Here is a 23154-nt window from a genome sequence, read left to right as displayed (position 1 = left end):
AATTACCTTTCTTTGGATGAATTTCTAATAATCTTTTATTTTGACATATTGTAGGTATTTATCACAACATTATTTATACTGGAATTATCAGTGTATTTGTTTTATTTCTTCTACCAGTCAGTAAGTCCCTTGAAGCCTAGGACAGAATAGGATTTCCTCTTCGAATTTCCTTTGTAAGCATACATTTTTGAGACTACTAGGTAGCTAATGGATATTTACTGAATTAAATATCCTTTCATTGTAGATTTCTTCAAAATTAGATTTAGATTTCTTTTAACTTAAGCTTATATTATCTCAGAAGAAAACAAACCAACATTTAAAAGTTTTATTTCTGTGTATCCAACTCACACTAAACCAAACCAAGGAACTAGGCACCAACTGACTTATCATAAAGATTATAAAGAAAGCAATCATCTAATCATAGTAGTTTCAATCACACTTCCTCCTATTGAAATTCTTTCCCTTTGATTAAAACTCAGATCACTAAATGTGTTAGAAGTGTCTGCCTTTTCTGTAATCATTAAGTATCAGAATTGATTTTAATCTTATTTTCAACTATGCAATTAACATTGCTAGACATACTTGCTTCGCTAAGTTATTGAGTACCTTATCAAATTATCTGCACCCTTCACCATCTTTAATCTCTCCCTATCCACTGTTTGCTCTTATGCATACAAACATGTCTCCCTTATTCTGAGCAAACACAGGGAGAAAAAAAAAAGCATTTCTTGATTTTATTGTCAGGAAACTGACATATAAATAAGTTAAATGTCTTACTTACCCAAGGTCAGTGCCAATCTTCTAGAATGAATGGCCTATTCACTTGCTCTACTTCCTGGTCACTCATTATTTTGCCTCTTAACCTACAAATTGTCTTTGGTACTAACCACTCTACTGAAGCAGCTCTCTCAAAAGCCACCAAGACTTGCTAATAATGAAATATAATGTTATTTTCACAGCTCTACAAGAGACTTTTACCAAGCCCTATAGTTGCTAGTGCCTTTCCCTCTAAGTTTACTATGTATCTACTCTATTCCTTCCTTCCTTCCTTCCTTCCTTCCTTCCTTCCTTCCTTCCTTCCTTCCTTCCTTCCTTCCTTCCTTCCTTCCTTCCTTCCTTCCTTCCTTCCTTCCTTCCTTCTTTCCTTTCTCTTTCTTTCATTCTTCCTTCCTTCCCTCCTTTCTACCTTCCTTCTTCCTTCCTTCCTTCTCTTCTTTCTTCCCTTGCTTCTTTCTTTATTTCATTCCTTCTTTTCTTCTATCAAGAGAGGTAGTATGCAAGAGAGGACATGGACCCAACCTTGGAATCAGGAAGAACTGTTTTACAGCTCCATAACTGACACATTCAGATTGTTTGACCATGGCCAAGTCATTGAAGTTCTTGAAGCCAAAGGCAGCTCTCTGAAATTATAAATTGCTGAGAGGGTGCCAACCTTCACTGATAAACAAAGTTTTCCCTTCCAGACAGTTCTTTATATCAAAAAAACAAACCAAACAAAAAACAGCTGAAGTCCAGTCCATGTCAACTGTAAAGAATTAATTGTGATTTGAGGTTGGATGACCCCATTGTTTGGCTGAGATTGGAAGCCCCAGCACATGCCCCCAGGGCTCAGGCACTGTGCCTCCTCGCTGGCACAGTGCTCCATTCACCTCGCACTGATACCTACATGGGCCTGGCCAAATTAAATGATGGGAAGCTGGATGAGGGCAGTTAGGTGACCTTCAGCTTGTGGAAGCTGTGTGGTTGGCTATTCTACAAGCCAATTAGCTTGGGGCCATGTGTGTGTGTCTGCCCTGTTTCCTGTGATAGAGGGGTTTGCTGGGGAGGAGCAGGGAGGAGATTCGCCATTCTGGCATGTGAGAGGGAGAGAGACAGTGTGTAGCCATTTTGCTCTTTGGGAAGAGCTGAAGTCTGGTTGGTGTGATTCAGGTCATATTATTTTCCTTCCCCCATTCCCTTTTCCCCTGTCCTTAATTCTACTAATCTTATTTGTGTTTTAAGTTTGTTCTTGTTAATAAACCCTGTTTCGTTTTTTTTTTTTTTGAAAGAGGCTGTTAATCTCCTTCCTTACCCCAATATTATGGCAAGCTGCCTAACTAACACTCTCCAATTAAAATTTGGCCCTTACACAACCTATGATTATATATTTAATCTATCATCCATCTATCTATCTATCATCTATCTACCTAAAAAGGGACATAGGATACCACTATGTGTACACACACACACACACATACACACACACACAAACATATAAATAACACATACTGCTTCCCTTGGGATAAAAATGTAAATAAAGTGCTTTGTTAACCATAAAGCCCTAAAACCTTAAAATTTTTCTAAACGTCAGTGAAAAATATGTCATCTTTTAATTCTCTGGATTTCTAACAAAGCCTGCTTCAACTATTTGAATGATAGGAGCCAAGTGTAGAAAAATGTTGAAAATGACCTTTGTTTTCTTATTGGTATCTGCTGTACTCCCTAGAATGAAAGTTACTCCCTTTTAAAAAAGGAATTAACTCTTTCTGCTGACTAGAAGTACTACACTACCATTACCAAGGAGTGACTTAAACCTATGCATGACAGAGGATAATTATTCACTCTATCTCCTTGCCCCCAAATTTTTATGTGACTTTGCAAGTGCTTAATCATAATCATTAAATTTCTTAGCTTTTTGGATCCTAATTTGCTATAAAGTGGCATTAATGTATTCCTATTATATGAATACGTTGTTTACTTGAGGGGGAAAAGAAAAAATTTTACTATAATTCTTAAGTCCTCAAAACAATTAAGAGTCCTTTTATAAGCTAACTAAATATGTAAGCTGATATCTTTAACAATAACACTTAGCAAAATAACACTTAAATTGATTATGTTCTTTTCCTTCCCACAGTCTTAGCTACACACCATTGCCTTTAAATTGTTTGCTTATGAATAGGGTAAAAATGAAGAAAGCCAATTAAGATTATAGATAGCATGTTTTCATAATTATTCTATTCAAAGAAGCAATTTATCAAAGGTGACAAGATGGACTTGGATGATTCCAATACTCTCTCATAGTACAGAAAGATTCTTGTTTCAAATGATATTACAATTTCTTGGAAGATCAAATTGAGTCACAATAAGGTTTTATCATATTATCCCTAATGATCAAAACATTTTTAAATCAGCATAAATTATATGGTATCTTCAGAGCCTATGAATATTTATACTAAATGTGTACCTTTATTTACTGATTTGTTGGGTTAAAGAAAATGAAGTAATTAGGACAATGAACTAGCATATGTAAAGCACTTGACAAACATTAAGTGCTATATAAATGTTGGTTATTATTATTATTATTATTATTATTATTATTATTATTACCCTTAAATTGAAAATAACTTTCTCTACTCTTTACATACATTTTTTCTAATCTTCTGATTTACTCCAGCCCTACTCAAAGCTATTGAAAATTTAATATAAGTGTTAATCCTGTGTCCTCTCATTTTTGGAATAATATTTGATGACTATCTCCAAATTCATTTTTCTGGTTTGGTTTTCCTCTAATCATATGTTTTTTTCCTCTCTACCAGATTCCTACTAGGTTCTTTAATTATAGTAGAAGTGAAAATGGGCTCCTTTTTTTTTTTAAAAAAGTCTTTATTTGTTTTACTTTTTTACTTTTTAAGATATGCCATTATCTCCTCTCTCTCTCTTTTTGAGGCAATTGCAGTTAAGTAACTTGCCCAGAGTCACTCTGCTAATAAGTGTCAAGTGTCTGAGACCATATTTGAACTCAGGTCCTCCTGACTCCAGGGCCAGTGCTTTATCCACTGCACCATCTAGGTGGCCCATTGTCAATCCCTTCTCAATAAACATTACATATGATAGTGTTGTAAAAACGTGCTTATCATAGTGCCTGACACATGGTAGGCTCCATGTAGAAATCCATCCCCTTTCCTTCTCTAATGGTCTAGCCATTATTATTTCACTCAGTCCTTACTTCCCTGCCAAGCATAGTCCTTATTGTATATAATTTGGTTCACTAGTGTCAAACATCTCTATAAGTCCCAGAAGGGAAGGAAAGATGCCAAACTAAGGTCTCTTTGACCTGTCAAGTAGTACTAGATGAATTCCAAGGTCCGTTCCAACTTTGATATTGCATAATTCTCTGTCTTGAAAGTCCTGGTCACATTGTTTAGCCATTAACCAAAAAGACAGTGCAAACTTGATATCAGATCCATGGAGCAGAGGAGGCAAAACACTTCTTACCAGGTATTGCAAATAGCTGGCATAGACTACCAATGTGACAAGTTTTACCTCAAACTATGGAATGCTTGGGATAAATAGAAGAATCTACATTTTCCATTAGTCAATTGCAGGAAGATGGACATCTTGATTGACATGCAAGGACTGTCACAAAAATTTATCACAAGAAGTACATGGTTCTTTTCATATAGAAGATAACTAAGTTCATCTTTCAAGGCATAAAGGACTGTAATGTGTGTCTGTGGAAGAAATACTCATACCAATGAAATCATAGACATATGTAAACAAATAGATGTTAAATCATTTTTTAAGGCAGATTACTCATTCTTGTTAGGATCATGTTAGACTTATAGTTTAATTCTTAGATTCATTATTTAGTTGCTCACGTCGGCAGCACATATACTAAAAGTGGAACGGTACATGGAAGATTAGCATGGCCCCTGCGCAAGGATGACATGCAAATTCATGAAGCATTATTTAGCAGATCTGACCTAAAAACACCCCCACACATTTGATAATAATGTTCATATCTTAACATATGACAGCCACATGAATTGCTGGTGGCTGTAGTTTTTCCATTCACAAATTATCTTCCTAACATAATAAAATTTGCATTCCCTTTACAAGGCATTAGACTGACCATTTAAATGCATCTCTAGCAGCTGCATGCTCATTTTCTATGATAAAACAAATTGTATAATTGACTTCAATGATATATACTGGTTCAAATTACCACTGGGACTTGGAAAGGAATTCATGCTAGAAAAGAGATTCATTAATGCTATGGTCTACTCAGGAGTGAACTTTGATAGGAAATATTGATATAACAACATTTTACATTTGAACTTTCATCTCTAATTGATCTCATCCAAACCAGAAGTATAGAATATCAAAGTTGGAAGAGATCTCAAAGGTCATGTGCTACTCCTTTCACCCCCAATTTTTCCATTGTGAAGTAATCAAATATACAGTTCTTTGTATTCTCTACTTTTCAGTTAAACTTAAATCAAATAATACACTTTACTTTAAATTACATTTTATTATGTAAACCTGAAAAAATCAAAGGAAGCTTTCTTTGAAATCTGAAAATATTTTCCTTTCTTCTGTAATACTTTTCATTTATAATTGTCAATATGTATTAATTTCAGATAGCAACAGGGTTAGCTTCTTGTAGGTAATTTGACATTTGTAAATTGTAACAGGTTATATGAAAGTATAGCTAAAACTATGCTGAAAAGAGATGATATGTTGTAGAAGGCATGGATTTTAAAAAATAATTTTAAATATATTATTTTACTAAAACTCATATAGATTTTTCTAGTAATATAATTAAAGATGTATTAACATGGATTGATCCCCTAAAGAGAAAATATTTTTAAAAAACACATCTCATTATTTTACATATTGAAAACCCAAATGAAAAACCAGATAAATTGATCCACAAAAAGATGAAACACATAAGAAAAAAGCAAAACTTTGTATCATCTAATTTATTATAATACCATTATATTACACATACGTGAATGAGGTTGGGAAATAGTTTGCCTATATGGATTTTTTCCAAAGTGTAAATGAATCATCTTTTCTTATTTATCCTGAAATGAATAATCTTTTCTTAATTCAGGTAGGAATATCTCACAGAGTTTTTTTTTTTCTTGATAGTCCAGATATCCCCAACATTGGATGTAAGTAACAATATAGGATAAGTGAGTTTTTTCCTATACACATACTTTACTATCCCTATATCACCAAACAACTTTCTGGATTCCTTTTTTTTTTTTTTTTTTGGTGAGGCAATTGGGGTCAAGTGACTTGCCCAGGGTTACACAGCTAATAAGTGTTAAGTGTCTGAGGCCTGATTTGAACTCAGGTCCTCCTGACTCCAGGTCCAGTGCTCTATCCACTGCACCACCTAGCTGCCCTCTGTATTCTTATAAATAGGATTTTTGTCTTTTACTTTTGCAAACTTCTTTCCTTATAAGGGTCCTTCTACATAAGAGAACAGAGGACGTTTTGGAAATACAATGTTTAAATGTAACTAAGAGCAATTTGTAGTATCATTTTATTAGAAAACATGTTCATAAGGGAATATTTTAGAGAAGATAATAAAATAAAAAATAAACTTATTCAATTTAAGTTATATCTTTGATGATATTAGAAATGAGAGGTGATGGTGATTATATAGATAATAATGACAATGATAACTATGTTATTGTGGTTTTAGTGGTTGCAACCTTTCCCTACAACTGTAGGAAAACTTTACAGAAGATTGCTAGGGTCCAAACAACTACCTGATCAAATCAGGTTAAAGATACGGGAAATATTGTTTCTTAATTCATGCTCATCCTCAGAAGTGACCCTATTAATGTTTACTGAATGGGAGATAAGTAGTCATCTTTCTTCCTGAAATTTGAAGACAAAACGACTCTATTCTTTAAATAGAATATTAAATTACCTCTGTGGGCAAGAATAATTCAGATACTTCTTATGGTAAGATACCACCATTAATGATTAAGAGAAAAATAAGCTAAATTAAGTATAATGTCATTCTTTTGTGAAAAGAAAAGTGAATGTCTTCAAATCGTTGCCTACCTTAAAACAAGTAGCCATTATTAAAAGATCAGATTTCCTTGAGGAGGAGGATGGTAGAAAAAGCTGCCTTAGATTTATTTCATTTCCCCCTGGGCTCTCCAAAAAAAAAAAATCCATCTTCAGGGCTGATCATTACTTCCAGAAATAAATAGTCTATATAAATAAATAATACTAGAACAGGAATTCTATCAATCTCCTTTCTTAAAAAGAAGAATTTTCAACCAGACCCTCTCTGAAAGATTTGGAGATGGGTTCAGAAGTTTTGACAGTGTCAAAGAGACATCATTCAAAGTTTGTTTGATATCCATCAATCCACATAATGGATGTGTGTTATAACTTTAAAATAAGGAAGTTACACAGTTTCCCTTCTGAGGTTACCTTCCATCTACTCTCTATTTCTCTTATATGTATCAATTTATATATGCTTTGCTTCTCTCAGTATAGTCATTGATGACAGGATATTTTTTTCATGTCCCATACTTACATAAGCGCTTGGCACATTGTCAGCTTTTAATAAATATTTGTTGAAAGTAATAGGATTGGGGGCAGCTAGGTGGCACGTGGATAGAGTCAGGAGTACCTGAGTTCAAATCCGGCCTCAGAAACTTAATACTTACTAGCCATGTGACCCTGGGCAAGTCACTTAAACCCAGTTGCCTCACTAAAAAAAAAACTAAACAAAAAACAAAAAACAAACAAACAAACAAAAAGAAAGTAATAGGATTACAAATGTTTAAATATACAATTTGATTAACTATAATTAAACTATTTTGTGCACAAAACTAATGTAAATATTATATTTTTAGTATTTTATTATTTTCTAGTTACATGTAGAGATAGTTTTCAACATTTGTTTTTATAAGATTTCTGGTTCCAAATTTCTCTTCCTCCCTCCCCTCTCCCCAAGACAGCAAGCAATCTGATGTAGGCTATATATGTACACTACTACTGTAAATATTAGCAGGAGAAACAAGTAGCTGGGAAAATCTTTGTGGTAATCTCTATAATCCCTGATAAAGATACTATGTCTAAAATATATAAGGAACTGATTTAAATTTATGGCTAAGACCCATTCCTCAAAATGTAAATAAGTAAAGATATAGAAAGGCAGTTTTCAAAGGGAGAAATCCAAGATATAAACAACAACCATTAAAAAATGCTCTGTTACTTATAATTAGAGAAATTCAAAGTAAAACCATTTTGAAATCCCACGTCACACTGATCATATTGGCAAATATGACAAAAGTTGAAAGTGACAAATGTTAGAAGGCTGTAGGAAAAGTCAGTCAACAATCCTTTCGTTAGTACTTACTATGTGTCAAGCACTATGTTAAGGGTAGGAGTTCACATTCTAATGGGGAAACAACATGTTCACAACTATGTATTTACAAGCTACATACATGAGAGATGGGGGAGGGGGTAATCTCAAAGGGCCTTCAGGAAAGGCTACTTGTAGAAGATAAGATTTTAGTTGAGACTTGAAGGAAGCCAGAGGAACTAGAAGGCAGTTAATGAGGAAAGAATATGACAATGAAACAGTCATGAGAGAGAATGTAAAAACACTGGAAAGGTGTAAAGCGAGTCAGTTATGATAGCCTTTAAAAGCCAAATAAAGGATTTTATATTTAATCCTAGAAAGGATCCATTTTAGTTTATGAAGTGGAGCAAGGATGGGATGGGGTGGTGACACGGTTAAACATGTGCTTTAGAAAGATCACTTTGGTGGCTAAGCAGAGGATAAAATTCAGTGGGAAGAGACTCAAGACAGAGAGACCCACCAATAGGCTGTTGCAATAATCCAAGCATGAGGTGATGAAGGCCTTCATTAGGGTAGTGCCAGATGAGAGAAAGGGGACTATATGAAATATTTAGAAAAGTGAAATTGATGCAGTGCTGGTGGAGCTGTGAATTGGTCCACCCATTCTGGAAAGCAATATGAAAATCTATAAATATAAATAAATGAATAAATGTGTACATACATGTTTGTACACATATATTCCATATTATATATGTAGAATTATTGATAATGTGTATATATACACATATCTATATGCTTATGTGTATATATATTATGTGCATATATGTGTACATATACATACATATACACACACATTTTTTATCTTGTTTTGCATCACTACTCATTGGGTTGTTGAATAAATTTATTTATGTGGTTAGATTGGCCGTACAAGAGTATTGGTCTTAATTTTTTGGAAGATATCTTATTTGAGAAGGGCCTTTAAAGCTACCTTTTGCTCTACTAAGTCAATTTTTTTAAATAACCAGAAACAAAGACACTGTTACTCAATTGTGTATCTAGAGAAATATGGGCTGCCTGCTTACTTCTGAAATTTTCATCAAGGCTATTATTAACATACCAAAATGTATTTTCATAAAGATTTTATGAACATGGAAAAGTAAGCACATCATATTTACGAATACCTTTTCAGCTGCCTTTTAATGGTAGCATTGTATAAGACTCCCCCCCACCCTTTTTGGAGAAATATTCTGTTTTTAAAAGTATCTTACATATGAGTGCCTGAGAGTTTTTTTTTTTCTTTTTCTTTTTCTTTTTTTCAGGGCAATGAGGGTTAAGTGACTTACCAATTGTCACAAAGCTAGTAAGTGTCAAGTGTCTGAGGCTGGATTTGAACCTAGGTCCTCTTGAATCCAGGGCTGGTGCTTTATCTACTGCACCACCTAGCTGACCCCTACTCCCCCCCCCACACACACACACCGAGTGCTTTAACATAACCCTGCCTCTAACATATATTCCTCTGTGATTATTTGGTTAGATTCAGTAGTTATTTTACCTAACTTTTTCTTCTCATGTGTCATTACTATTTCCTCACATAGTACATAGGGTGCTGAAGTGATGGAATCCAAATGTGGTGATTTTCCAATTTTTGTTTTTCTCAGTTTGAAAAAATCTCTGGGGATTTCTTGTGTGACTCCTCTTTGTTTCTCTATTACTTTTTTTGTATGATGCCTCACATAGTTGTAATATAATGTTAAATTGCATCAGCCATTGGCTTTGTTAATTTTTTAAACTTTTTTCATATGTGTGTACATGCACATGTGTACATGCATGTATATATGTGACTTTTGCCCTTCTCTTTGGTGTTGCTATTTTGGGGAATAGGAGGGGGGAATGGAAGAGTGGAGCAGGTAGGGTCAGATTCCCTTCAATGTAATCATTTGGACATCCTGGATCAGTCTCCATTGTCACTGCAGGCGAAAATAGGTTGTCATAGAAACATCAGCAGATCTACTCCATTTCATGGAAACTTTTCCTCCAAGTTTGAATGATAACTATCCTCAGGCTGGTTTCATTTTGGCTAGAGTTCATGCCAAGCTCTCTACTGGACCATTTTCCTCTCCATCACTTTTTGTTAATTTAAAAACATTATTATTTATTTATTATTTATCTTTTCCTCTCTTATCACTTTTGACTATTTTATAAGGCAATACAAAACATTAACTTTCTTTCTTCCTCTGAAATGCCTTACAAATGGGTTTGTATTCTAAACTGCTGTTGGCTGCCATATTTCTCTGCTTGGTGAAGAGATCAAGCATTTGCTGGTTGAGATTCCTACTCTATTCTGACCCTTTGCTGGGGTGGCTCCCTTGCAGTGGTCAGATTTCTATAAGAAGTTATGCTAATCGCCTTACTTCTCTACCTGTTACTTATCTTTTCCTATTTTTCCAAGGCAATGGTTTATTTCATAGGTGGAGCCATGTTTGCTTATTTTTATTCTTTCTTCTACTTCAATATTGATTCTGACTTTTGCTCTTGCTAATGACCTGACTGCATATAGCTGTTTCTGAAATGATTCCCACATCAGTAACCAGCCATTTCCTGTCTCTTAAGATGCAGTCAATTTAGTTTTTCAGGAAGTCATTTTGGTGCTTCATATACGCATATGATTCTCTTTCCAAAGAAGAATGCTCTGAGTATTCTACCGGTTTGGGGCATCTCATGGCTTGATTGACCAGTTATATTCCTGCCTCTAAATTTTCTGTCATCATCTCATGTGCCCACTTTCATTCCTGAGGGCTCCAACTATACACAGACACAGAGACATGGATATTGATATAGCCTTATTTCAACAAGGGGATATCTTAACAAGTGTTTCATAGAATTTTTTTTGTCCTTTAAATCTATATTGGCACATGAGGTACACCAACCTCCATAATATTAGCTACAGTTATCAATCAGTCAATACATTCATTTCTACCATGTGTCAAGCACTGTGCAAATCTAGGGGCACACACAAAAAAATTAAAATCATGTCTGCCTTCAAGGAGTTTACATTTTAATGAAATAACTATGTAAATATGTGGTATATACAGAGCAGATGGGAGGTAATATGAGGGGCAAAACTTGAGGAAATAATCTTGAAAGAGGCAAGAAGATGAAGTATAGAAAAGGGGTCAGAGCATTCCAGGTATGATGCTTCCTCATTATTATATCCAATATTAAAATTAATATTTATAGGTGATCTATAATTATACAGTGCCCAGTGTTCTATGAATCATTTTGATTGTGGATCCATTTTGAATTTTTGCTGTTTTATTTGTCATCATGACCCCCAATTAAATTATGTATTGCCCAGGTCTTTGGAGATATCTTTGAATTCAGATAGGCTAGTCCTTGGAGAATGGCTAGGTCATCATACTTGGAAACCTTTCTAGTTTCATAGAATCTGATAGAGCTTGCAGTTTTCTAGCCTTTAAGAACTAAGGTTCAATACTGCATACCAAAGGAATAAAGTAGTATAAGAGAGAATCTCCAGTGCTTAGAACAGTGTGTGGCACACAATAGGTGCCTAACAAATGCTTATTGACTGAGTGGGGACATAGTTTTGATACAGCATTCCTCATTCAGCAACATCGGTTTGCTAGTCCATTTCTAAACCTTTACATGAGTGCGTATACACACTTTTGTGTAAGCAAATCTTGTAGATATGCAAATAAATACCTAAATGGAACATACAAGTGCAAATCGGCATAAACAAAGAGGCAGGATGTTTAAAAGGGAAGTCAGCTGGAAATATCTTAAGAGGGTAATACATTTTGTGTGTCATTTTGACTGATAGGTTGCATTGCTTTTTGCATGTTAGGACGCATGAGTCTATATACAGCTGCCAAGTAGAGGTGCATTTATTAGTGTGGGATTAATGGGGTTGTGGTTGGATGGCTCTCCCTCCTTCAATAAGTATTCCTTTGGCAGGGGCATTGACCAACAACCTTCTCTGAATGCAGATAAAAGGCTGCAGTTGAGATGAGGATTTGTAACATGTTGAAGATTCCCAAAGGAATTCAATGTGGTTGATGGAAGTGAGAGAAGAGTAGGATGATTTTGGTACTGGGAGCTGGGGTAGGGGAGTGATTAAAGAAAGGGGGAGAGACAAGAAGAGAAGGAAGGAGAGGCAGAGAGGAGAAAAGGGGACAAAAGAAAAGTAAAAGCCCCTTTGTGTAATAATCCTAAATATAAGATAATAGGAATCACTCACATTTATATAGTCTTTTATATCAAGCTTGCTGTTTTTCTCTGTCTCTCAGTTTCTCTGTCTTTTATAATAATGCTGTGAGATAAGTGGTGAAAGAATTATTATACTCATTTTATGGATGAGGAAATGGAGATTAAGCAAGTTTAAAATGACTTGTGTAACATATCAAGAGTAGTACATATTAGAGCTGGTATTCAAACCAGACGCCAAATCCTGTGTTCTCCCCACCTTTATTCCCTCTTAGACGGGAGGTCACTTTTCTCATGAGGAGATAGACTCAAACATGAAACTATTATTATAAACCAAGGGCTTAGGAGAGGAGATATTTGGGATAATTTGCGTCTTCAAATCCCTCAACAAACCTAATGCCGAGAATTTCCTGCAAAATATGTTTAAGGACATGTTTTTCCACTTACAACTGAGCTTTAGATTAGCAGTCACATCTGAACATGGAAAGAAAAAGTAAGAGTTCTCTATTGTGAATTTTTGGTTACCTCTACTCAAGGTCCTTTGACTTAGAAATTATTTCAATTTGAGGTCAGCAGGTTCATACTAAAGTAGGTCCAGGTATCTGTTCCGATGGAACCCTAAATAATCTAAATTGAAACTACTATTGAAACTAAATTGAATTTACATGACCCTGAGGTAGGAGACTACTCCTAATTGTGTCTAGGTTTGGACAAACGTGGGAAGTAGTTCAATCTTGGACTGTTCACCTAATCCTAAACTCTTTCTAGAGTAGGCTTGATTGCTTTCTAGAAATGACCCAGAATTTATCTATCCATCACAGTATGGTTCACACTCTGCAGCTGAAGTTTGATCTTTCTCTTGTTATCATAGATAACTATTTGTACTTAAACAAGAGTTTTAAGTCATTTCATCCTACAACCCCAAATATCTTGCAATTGTGTGTGTTTTTCTTTAAAAGAACCATAAAGAAAACATAACCTTATTCACTGTCCCGGACCAAGTTATAAAAAAGAATAAAAAAGAGCCATCGAGAGCCATTTCCTCTAGCTAACTCCAAATTACCAGGAAGACTGATCAATAATTCCCTTCAGCCAATGGAAGTAATAATAGGTTAGCTTTAACTTCTCCCTTGAGATAGATATACTCCTAAGTCCTGGAGCAAGCAGTACCTGCAGGCAAAGAGGTTTATGTGTTTTCCTGAGGAAGGTGATGATTCACTTGGGTTATTTAACAAATGACTGGCTTTGTGCTTGTCTTTCTCTTTCTCTGTCTCTCTCTGTCTCACTTTTTGTTTTTATCTCTCTCTGTCTCTGTCTGCTTGTCTATCTACACGTCTGTCTGTTTCTATTTCTGTCTCTGTCTTTGCCTCTGTCTGTCCTCTTTCTACTCCATGCCTCCCTTCTCTCTGCCTCTGTCTCTCTGTATCTCTGTCTGTCTCTGTCTGTTGCTGCCTCTCTGTCTTTCTCTGTCACATTCTTTGTCTGTCTGTCTCTGTCTCTGCCTCTTCCCACTTAGGTTCTTTGTCAAGTTCCTGCATCATTCCATCAGAATTCTTTCAATTTACTCTAGGAAAATAATCATGGAGTTTAAAGAATTCTAAATGTAAGCTTGGGAATGATACAGATGATTTCAAGGTGATTTCTAGGGGGTAAATATTCTCTGAACAGATGAGCTAATGACTTCCTTTGAGAAGCATTTGCTCTGAATAGAAGTATATTATTGAAACATGAATGAAAATAAAGGAGATAAAATGTCTTATTTTGACCTAAATTAGTCAGGAGCAGGAAGAGAAATGGAGATTAAAAAACTTTTTTTTTTTTTTTTGGTGAGGCAATTGGGGTTAAGCGACTTGCTCAGGCTCACACAGCTAGTAAGTGTCAAGCATCTGAGGCTGGATTTGAACTCAGGTACTCCTGACTCCAGGACTGGTGCTTTATCCACTGTGCCACCTAGCTGCCCTAATTTTTTGATAAAGGAGTGGATTATTTCTCATTCCTTATGGACTTCTGAACCTTACCAAAACTCTTCACTCTTTCTAAACTATATATAAACCTTACAAAATACCATAAAAAAACCAAGTCTCACTATATTACTATTAATATCTATTTGGTAGCTTTTTTAACCTTTTTTTTCCTTTGATGTCTTTTTATATACCTTTGTGATATGTAAGTCACTGTTTATGGAGTTGAGCCTTCACAGCCTCAAAAGAGAGTTGTTTATCCCCATCAGTTGTTATTGAAATTCATGTAATCACTGCTAGATAGCACTGTTCTCATAGAGGGAAAAGACTTCAGGTCAAATGCTAAGTCTAGCCACTAATTCCTAGAATGCCAAAGACATTCAATGAATATCAGTTTTGTTTTGTTTTTATTCAAGAGAAGCTGCATTAAAATTTTAATATTGATATTAATAAACCTATATTTTATAAAAATTATATGAGACATTAGTTTAAAGAAAAATTGAAATAAAAATAAATTCATGTACATTTCATTATGTCATCAATGACATTCTAGCGGTTCCTCCCTTATTAATTGATTTTAGCCTGTATCTAGGACTTATTAACTTTTCCAGACCGCACCATGTTCTACTCAACTAGCTTATTTTCCCTTTCCAGAACTGCTTTTTTCCCTGTTTTGCTGCTTCCCTGAACTTGATTTAAATATTGCAAAGACATCTAAGCAAGCTTATTCTCCTACTTCTCCCTCATGAATTTCAGAGTGCAAAGTGACCTAGGAGTTCATCTCATCCAACTTATACTGTAAGAAACAACCCATCTACAGTTCTAGCAAGTAGTCATCTAACTTTTGTTTCTAAGACCTCATGAGGAGCAACCCACTACCCACTACCTCCCATTTCAATTTTGGAGGGTTCTAATTGTTAGGGAGCTCTTCATTATGTCAAGCTCAAATCTGCTAAAATGTTTTTACTAAATGTGATGACTCCTAACCTTATAATTTATTTCACTAATCAAAGAAAACTTGGACTTGGCACATGGTAGTAGTGTATCATTCTCTCTAGCACAGGTCTTGCTTCTTGGGCTTCTGCTAGGTCCTTCCATAATTTAGCTGACACTTATTTAACCTAATGGCTCCCCTGCTACTCTCTTAAAACTAAGGGATGGTCTAAGGATATATTTCCATATATTCAGCCAGGAAACCTTTTAGTTCTAGATAGCTGGACTACTTTAACCAATTCCATTTCTAGGAGAAGGATTTCTATGAATACACACATACATATAAAATAACATCTTCCAAATATAATCTAAAATAGCAAAAAATTAAATTAAATTAACCAGACAGATCTTATTTCCAACAATTTTATTTCCCAGTCAGCTGGGTGTCATCAGTTATGCTTCATAACCATAGTGACCTTTTATGAAAAATGAAAGGGAGAAAGAAAATGAAACATTGTTCATAATGGAATTTGGCAAGTAATGCCCATTTTGCAAATAATATACTTATCCCTATTCCTTGTCATAACTAGTACCATAGATGTTGACCCTTGAGTGTGATGCTTACCCTGAAACAGTTACAGTTTTAACATCTGAACTGTTTTTTAAAATTTGTTTCAGAATTAAGTAAATTATTCACATAATTCAGAAAAACACCATCAAGATCCAGTAACAATAATTTCAACTACCTAAGGGTATTGGTTCGTACTATGCCATTGCTATGAAACTTTGTCTATTACATTTTATTTAAAAACAAACATTTCATTAGTATCATTTATGAACCATTTGATAGAAAAAATGATTCATAGTGATGTCCTATAATGACTCTGACAGACTCTCAAAAATTAGTTGAAGGAAAAGTTTACCAGATGTGACACAAGGAGAGAAAAGTGTCAAGTGCATAAATAACAACAATTATGCTAAAGAATAAAGGCAAGATTAGCATAGTGGCTAGTGATCTCTCCTTAAAACTAGGAAGACCTGGGTTCAAATCCTACTTCTGACATATACTTACTTTGTTTCCCTGAGCAAATCACTTAGCCTCCAAGTAGTCTAGGCAAGTCTCTAACCCAATAAATTTTAGAGAAGGTGCTGACTTGTACTGATAGACAAAGTTGCACCCTGGGAGCTCTGTTCCAATAAACTCAGAGGTCAGGGCCCAATCTGGATGATAACAACAAAATAGCCACAAAACATTAGCAATTTACAGGTTACAAAATTATTTTAAATACACCATCTCGTTTGATTCTTCCAATTTACATGTGATGAAATAAAAGTTAAGATAAGTTAACTGTAAATTATCCAAGGCTACATAACTAGTAAAAATCTAAGTTGATATTCTTTCACTTCTTTGTGATTGGGTGGCCGCAATAAACATGATTTCATACAATGGCAACAGACAGTATAGGGATATGATGTGTGCAGCAATTAAATATGAAAGTGCTTTAATAAAAAGGTGTCATGGACACAAACTCAGTCATACATAATCACTGGCAGTCACTCTATTGTCAGTCATTCTATTATATGCTGAGCTTTTGGGTTAATTTGAAACCTTTCTCCTCCTTCACTCTAGTAACTTTCTTTTTTCATATGGAAAATATCAAAGGTTCTGAAATGTACTATTCAGATATATAAAATATGTCTAGATTTTTCATCATTGATCTCAACCTGGTATTGGTGTGTTATAGGGTCATAAGTCCTGGGAACACAGTCCAATCACATCATCCTTTCAACACTCAAATTCACATTGGGATCTGAAAAGCCCAACCTTAGTAATTGCTAATATGTTCTCATGACTCACCCAGTTTTTTGGAAGGGGTCCTAACACTTCCTTATATATACCAAACCATTGCTTCATTTGCATTTATGATTCCCTTTTCCCCATTTACTCAGAATATTTCTCTCTTGCTTCACTCACCTTTTCTTCCTTTCTCTCACTCTCATTTACCCTATTGTTCTCTGAACCAATAATGCCACTCAATTTCTTTCAATATATCCATGGCTATTCTGTACAACCCAGAAATCAGTTGCATCAATAAAACACCTTGAATTTTGTAAATATGCTAGCAAAACTGAAGATACCTGTCTTTGGGCACAGCCTTACAACTCAGTTAACTACAAAGTCAAGCAAAAGGAATCTAGAAATTTTTGACTCAAATTGGTCTTTTTAGATTACACTTATTTAGAATGAGAAAACTGCAGTAACTACTGCTTATGTGTAAATATTGACAATAAAATAGTAAATAAATGAAATTTCCTTAAGGCATGGAATTTTTAATATATGTTCCATTACTGTTTCCATCTGTGTTGCATATATGGCTAAGTTGCATGTAGAAAAAGATTCATATACCATGAGTAATTCTCCTTGTTGACTCCTTTTAATTTCTTTGCCTCCCTTCCACCCACATACTGATTGAGTGTTTTCCTTTGCAAGAGAGGGACTTGGTATTTTGATTCCTGCTCTACATAAAGGTCTCAAGGGATTAAAAATTCTCTGAGTATAAATTATCTATAATCCAAAGTAACCTTTACAAACCATGCAAACAGCCAATGCTCTATTTAAACAAGCACAGAATTTTCATGACTCATTTCTAAATGCATTTTTGTTATGCAGGGGTACCCCTAACCAGCAGTGTTCAAAATAAAATTCTATCCCTCTTGAATAGAATCCAATCTGTGTAGCCTACTCTGAAATATTTAGAGTATCTATAGAGAATTTCTATTCCCCAGCCATATTCTAAAAACATGCTTCTAGTTTCCACAGAAATAATGATGGCATCATGTAGAAAATTTTGCTCCTTTCTCCTATAACAAATAGAAGGGAATCATAGTGTATATTATACCTGGTTATTGCATACATGAATCTCAACAGGTACTTTTGGGAGGAGACCAACAGAGCTTTCTATAGTCATAAAGTATTCATACACTTTAGCTACTTGTTCTTTCCCAAAAGAACAATTAATTATTAGCCATGTTTCTAAGCATGCATGATGGTGTGTTGTTGTTAAATTCTTAGGATTCAGCAGGGAAGTGGATATTCAAAAGGTGCACAAATAAAAAAATAGTTTAATAAATAAAAAGTATAATGTTATTAATCTGTAATGGAAGTGTGTTCCAGTAACTATATTGATCAGTGATTTATTGAAAGACCTGAATAGTGTGCCTTATTCCATCCTTCCTTGTGAACCTCCTCTAATTTAATCTATAGGTGACTTTACAACATAATAAGAGATGACAGTGCCAATAACAAGGGAAATGATAGCACAACTGTTCTCTGACTCAGTGATGAGAACTGGGAAATAGTGGGTTGAGGCTAGATCCTCAAATCAGGAAGACCTGAAATGAAGACCCACTTCTGACCAATATGCCCTGTAACAGGGTGGGCAAGTGACTTAGCCCTTCAATGCCTCTATCAACTCTATATGACCAAATTATTATGAGACTTCATGCTGAGATGGATACCTGAACAGGACAAGGGTTGCATAGCTCACCCACTTTGACTCTAACAAAATCCTGATATTTGTATCAGACTGAATAATAAGCGAGCTGTACAATGAGAAACTACAGAAAGCGACATCTTCTATCCCCAAACTGTACAAAAAGTTGGCCATAAGAGATAGGGAACCCCATAAGCAAAGTGATTCCAGCACAGCTAGAGAAACTGGACACCTGTAGCTTGCAAGGTTTGCTCTTAAGATGCAGAAAGCAAGAGTGAGAGACTCCCTTGATAAAGCCCCTGGGTGAACAGAAATTTCTAAGCTGCAGATCTTGGAAGCAACTGGGAGTGATATCAAACAGTTCTGGCCTGGAAGAACTCAGATCTTGATAGGTTCAGAGGCTCTGAGGGTCCTAAAACATTTGTCCTCATATGCAAGAGAGGAACTTGAAGACCCATAACATCAGAAGTCTCACAGACCTAAACTTGGGAGCTATAAGTCAGTGAAAGAAACAATAAGACCCCAGGCTATACCAAGGCAGACCATCCACCCCACCCCAAAGTGCAGAAGGTGATAGAGCTCAACATGGCACACAGAGCATGAATTTAGGAACTAAGGTTAGCAAGAAAAATGAATGCATTTTGCTCAAGAAATAGAATCTCTGAAAACAAGAATAGATCAAGTAGAAATCAATGATTCTCTGAGACAGGAAAAAAAATTAGAACAAAATCAAAAGATCAAGAAAACAGAAGATAATGTAAGATATCTGATATAAAACAAGGAATTAACCTGGAAAATATGGTCAAAGGGAGATAATTTAAGAATCACTGGACTCTGAAAACCATGATATTAAAAAAGCTTTAAACCAGAACACTATATTTCAAGAAATCATAAAAGAAGACTACAAAGTTCTATTAGAACCAGAGAGCAAATTAAAAAGAGAAGAGTTGATGAATTGTCTCCTTAAAGTAATATTCAAAGGGAAAACCCCCAGAATGTAATAGCCAAAATCCAGAGTTCCCTCATCAAAGGAAAAACAAACACTTTAAGCACCCACAATGAAGCAATTCAAATACTAAGGAACCAGGGAGATCACAGAAGCCCTGGAAATTTCTACTAAACATTAGAGGAGTTCTTGAAATACAGGTTCTGAAAGGCAAATTGTATAGACTTAATATGCAAAAAAAAAAAAAATTAAATAATTAAAACTAAATATAATTTTACATGGAAAAAAATAGAGCATTGAATTTCAAGTATTTCTGATGAAAAGACCAGAATGGAGTAAGAAAACTTAAGAGAAACCTAGAAAGGCAAATTTATTTAAATAATTAAAAGGAGCTATATGATGATGAGTTTCTAATATTCTAATGAGGTGGGGGGAAGAAAAGCAATGGTACCTTCAGAACCACTTTAATGTATTTCAAAAATATTGAGGCAGTATTAAAAAGAGATGTTTGGTTTGGTTTTGATCTGTTTTTAAGGTTTTGATAGTGGAAAGTAATGAATGGATTAAAAAGGAGCATAGAAAAGAGGAAGAAAGTTGTGGGACTTGTAATTTCTTTAATAATTGGTGTGTTAGAAAAATATATACAAACAGGGAAAGAGGGACACAAAGTGAGAATGTATCAGTTGAATCTTACTTTTATCACAAAGACAAAAGATGATCGAAAACACAAGCATTTTATTGTAGAACTACATCAAGCAGAAAAACAAATTCAGGGATCAAGAGTGGTGTTAAGACAGAGCATAAGGGTGGGGGATGAGGGGGTGGAAGGAACACTCACAAGCAAAACAAACTTCCTGACCCTGAAGAAAAGGGAAAAGCCAAGAATTGGAATCTTTAGCGGATGCCTTTTAGACAATTACAGAGTAGCTAAACAAAATTGTGGTATATGAATGTCATAGAACATTATTGTAACATAAGATAACAATCTGAGGTAATCCTAGGTACTGTACATTGATATAGAGTGAAATGAGAAGAACCAAGAGAGGAATTTATATAAGGGCAAAAACATCATCAAGAAAAACAACTTTGAAAAACTTAAGAATTCAGTTTCCTCCCATGTCTCCAGACAGTTCATGGAGAAGTATGTTATCCACTGACTAACAGAGGTGAGGGACACACTATATAGATGTACATTTTTTGGATATGGTTGCAGTGTGGATTAATTTTGCTTGACTATATGTATACATTATAAATAGAATTATTTTACATTATATTTTATATGATTATATATATAACATTACATATTACTATATTATAAACATAGCATATAACTATATATGTATATATTTGCTAAAAGTTATATCCCCTTTTTCTTTTTCTTGATTAAAAATTGGAGAGGTAGGGGGCAGCTAGGTGGTGCAATGGATAAAGCACTGATACTGGATTCAGGAGGACCTGAGTTCAAATCTGGCCTCAGACACTTGACACTTACTAGTTGTGTGACCCTGGGCAAGTCACTTAACCCCAATTGCCCCGCCCCCCCAAAAAAGTCAAAAGAATTGGAGAGGTAGGGAGTTATCAATATTTACGTTAAAATGAGGGTTACTGAAACTTTTTTTAATGCAGGTAAGATAACAGAAGGAAGTTCAGGAAAAAGGATAGATAAGAAAGACAGTTTTAAAAGTAATGTGTAGAATATAGTATATAGTTTATGCAGTATGAAATTGATATTTGTGGTTTCATATATTCTCTTTTTTTGTGGTCTGTATACATGAATTTTTTCTTGTTAAGTTCAGAACATATTTTAAAGGACTATATTATCAAAATTTTCAATTTTGAAATTGTTTTAGTGACTTTGAGCTTCAGGCCCAGAAAAGCAAATATTTTCAAAACACCAAAAAAAAATGTTTCTGATTTCAAGCAAAATAATATTCATAAGCAAAGTTAGGCATAAATCAACTGCAAGAGTTTTCTAGTTTGGGAAAGTTTTGCCTTCTCCCCCTCTCTACATTCACCTATGTTTTCATGGTGATTTATTTGATGGCACCAGGTGGTGAGTTACATTGTCAGATATTTTTCAGCATTTACTTGCCTGCAGCCTAATTTCCTTCAAGTTTTTGCCGACATTACTGTGGGGACTTGAGTTGAAACTACTCCAAACAGTTGTTTAAATCTCATTGCCCATTCATCATACTAACTCAGGCTCATAACAAAGCCTATATTTCTGAAGATTGTTCACTAAAATCTGTTCTTAGTTTATTAAAAAAATGATTAGTTGGCTTAACAATTAAGTGAATCTGAAACTTATAAAAACTTAGCTATCTGTTATTTAAAAAATAAATTCATAGTTTCATACTTCTCTAATATCTATGAAGTGAGTATATAAACTCTACAGTGAGAATCAAAGACAATTTCCCTATGAATACATCATGAGTAATAGTGACATAGTCTTAGAGGTTTCTAGAGCTAGAAGGAAGAAGTATTTTACAAATGAAGAGATGGGGGCTTAGGGAGTTAAAGCTACTTGCCCTAGATCATGCAGATAAGTAATCCTAAGTGGCATTTGAACCCAAATCTTCTGGCTCTTGACCTAATTGCCCACTGCCTCATTCAGTAGAAAAGACACAATTAATTTAATCCTGACATTTCCTAAAATATACCTCCTATAAAAGGTCCTCATGACTGCACTAGCATACGTATCTATGACATTTCAGAAAATGCATTGATAAGAGGTCTTATCTCACTGGCTGGCCAAGATACAGAAACAGCAGATTCATTTTATATATATATGTGTGTGTGTGTGTGTGTGTGTGTGTGTGTGTGTGTGTGTGTGTGTATGTATGTATGTATGTATGTATGTGTATATGTATATATATCCCTGTTATAATATTTATTCAGGGATGTTTAGAACTAGGGAATAATTCAAAAAATAGTACAGTGAATTTGGAACTGTTGGTATATAATTGCATCCTCACACAAAAAAAGGGCATATAGTTAATGATGCCATCAAATATATGAATAAGATATAAGAACACCAAATGAAAGTCAAGTGTCATGCAACCTCAAAATTATACTGGTGTCGTGCTGCTAAAGTGATGGGGTATAAAGAATTACAGGGATTCTAGAACACAATAGAAAACACGGTGGCTGCCAGCCTACATGGAGCAGTAAATAAATGGAGACTCCTGACCAAGCTAATGCATAATGTATTGACTAAAAGTAAAAATAAATGAAAAGCCAGATTTTCACAGTGCCATGGAACTGCAGCAGAAGCCAAGCAACTTAAACAAGATTTTATTTCCTGAGCCTAAAATGTCTAGTTGGTAACCCCAACTTAAATCTTCTAACTACTTGCAGATAGCTGGGTGTTTTCTACACAAGTTCAGTGGTTATTTTCATGAACTGCTAATATGCTGTGGGCCTAAAATACAAAATCCTTGAAAGAATTGACAGAGCCCCTTCAGGACCCAGGATTCTTAGTTTTCTTAAGAATATATT

At 34.8% G+C, this 23154-nt stretch overlaps 1 protein-coding gene and 1 pseudogene across 1 annotated transcript in view; one reads left to right on the top strand and one right to left on the bottom strand.

Moving 5' to 3' along the window:
* The window catches only part of NDST4 (N-deacetylase and N-sulfotransferase 4), a 376202-nt gene that overhangs the window by 279792 nt on the left and 73256 nt on the right, over nucleotides 1-23154 (bottom strand).
* Nucleotides 4630-4730, top strand: LOC122733104 (annotated as a pseudogene).

This window comes from Dromiciops gliroides, chromosome 6 (genome assembly GCF_019393635.1).
Source record: "Dromiciops gliroides isolate mDroGli1 chromosome 6, mDroGli1.pri, whole genome shotgun sequence".
Taxonomy (NCBI): Eukaryota; Metazoa; Chordata; class Mammalia; order Microbiotheria; family Microbiotheriidae; genus Dromiciops; species Dromiciops gliroides.
Note: the sequence above shows the minus strand (reverse complement) of the source record. Positions and strands in the feature narration are given on the sequence as shown.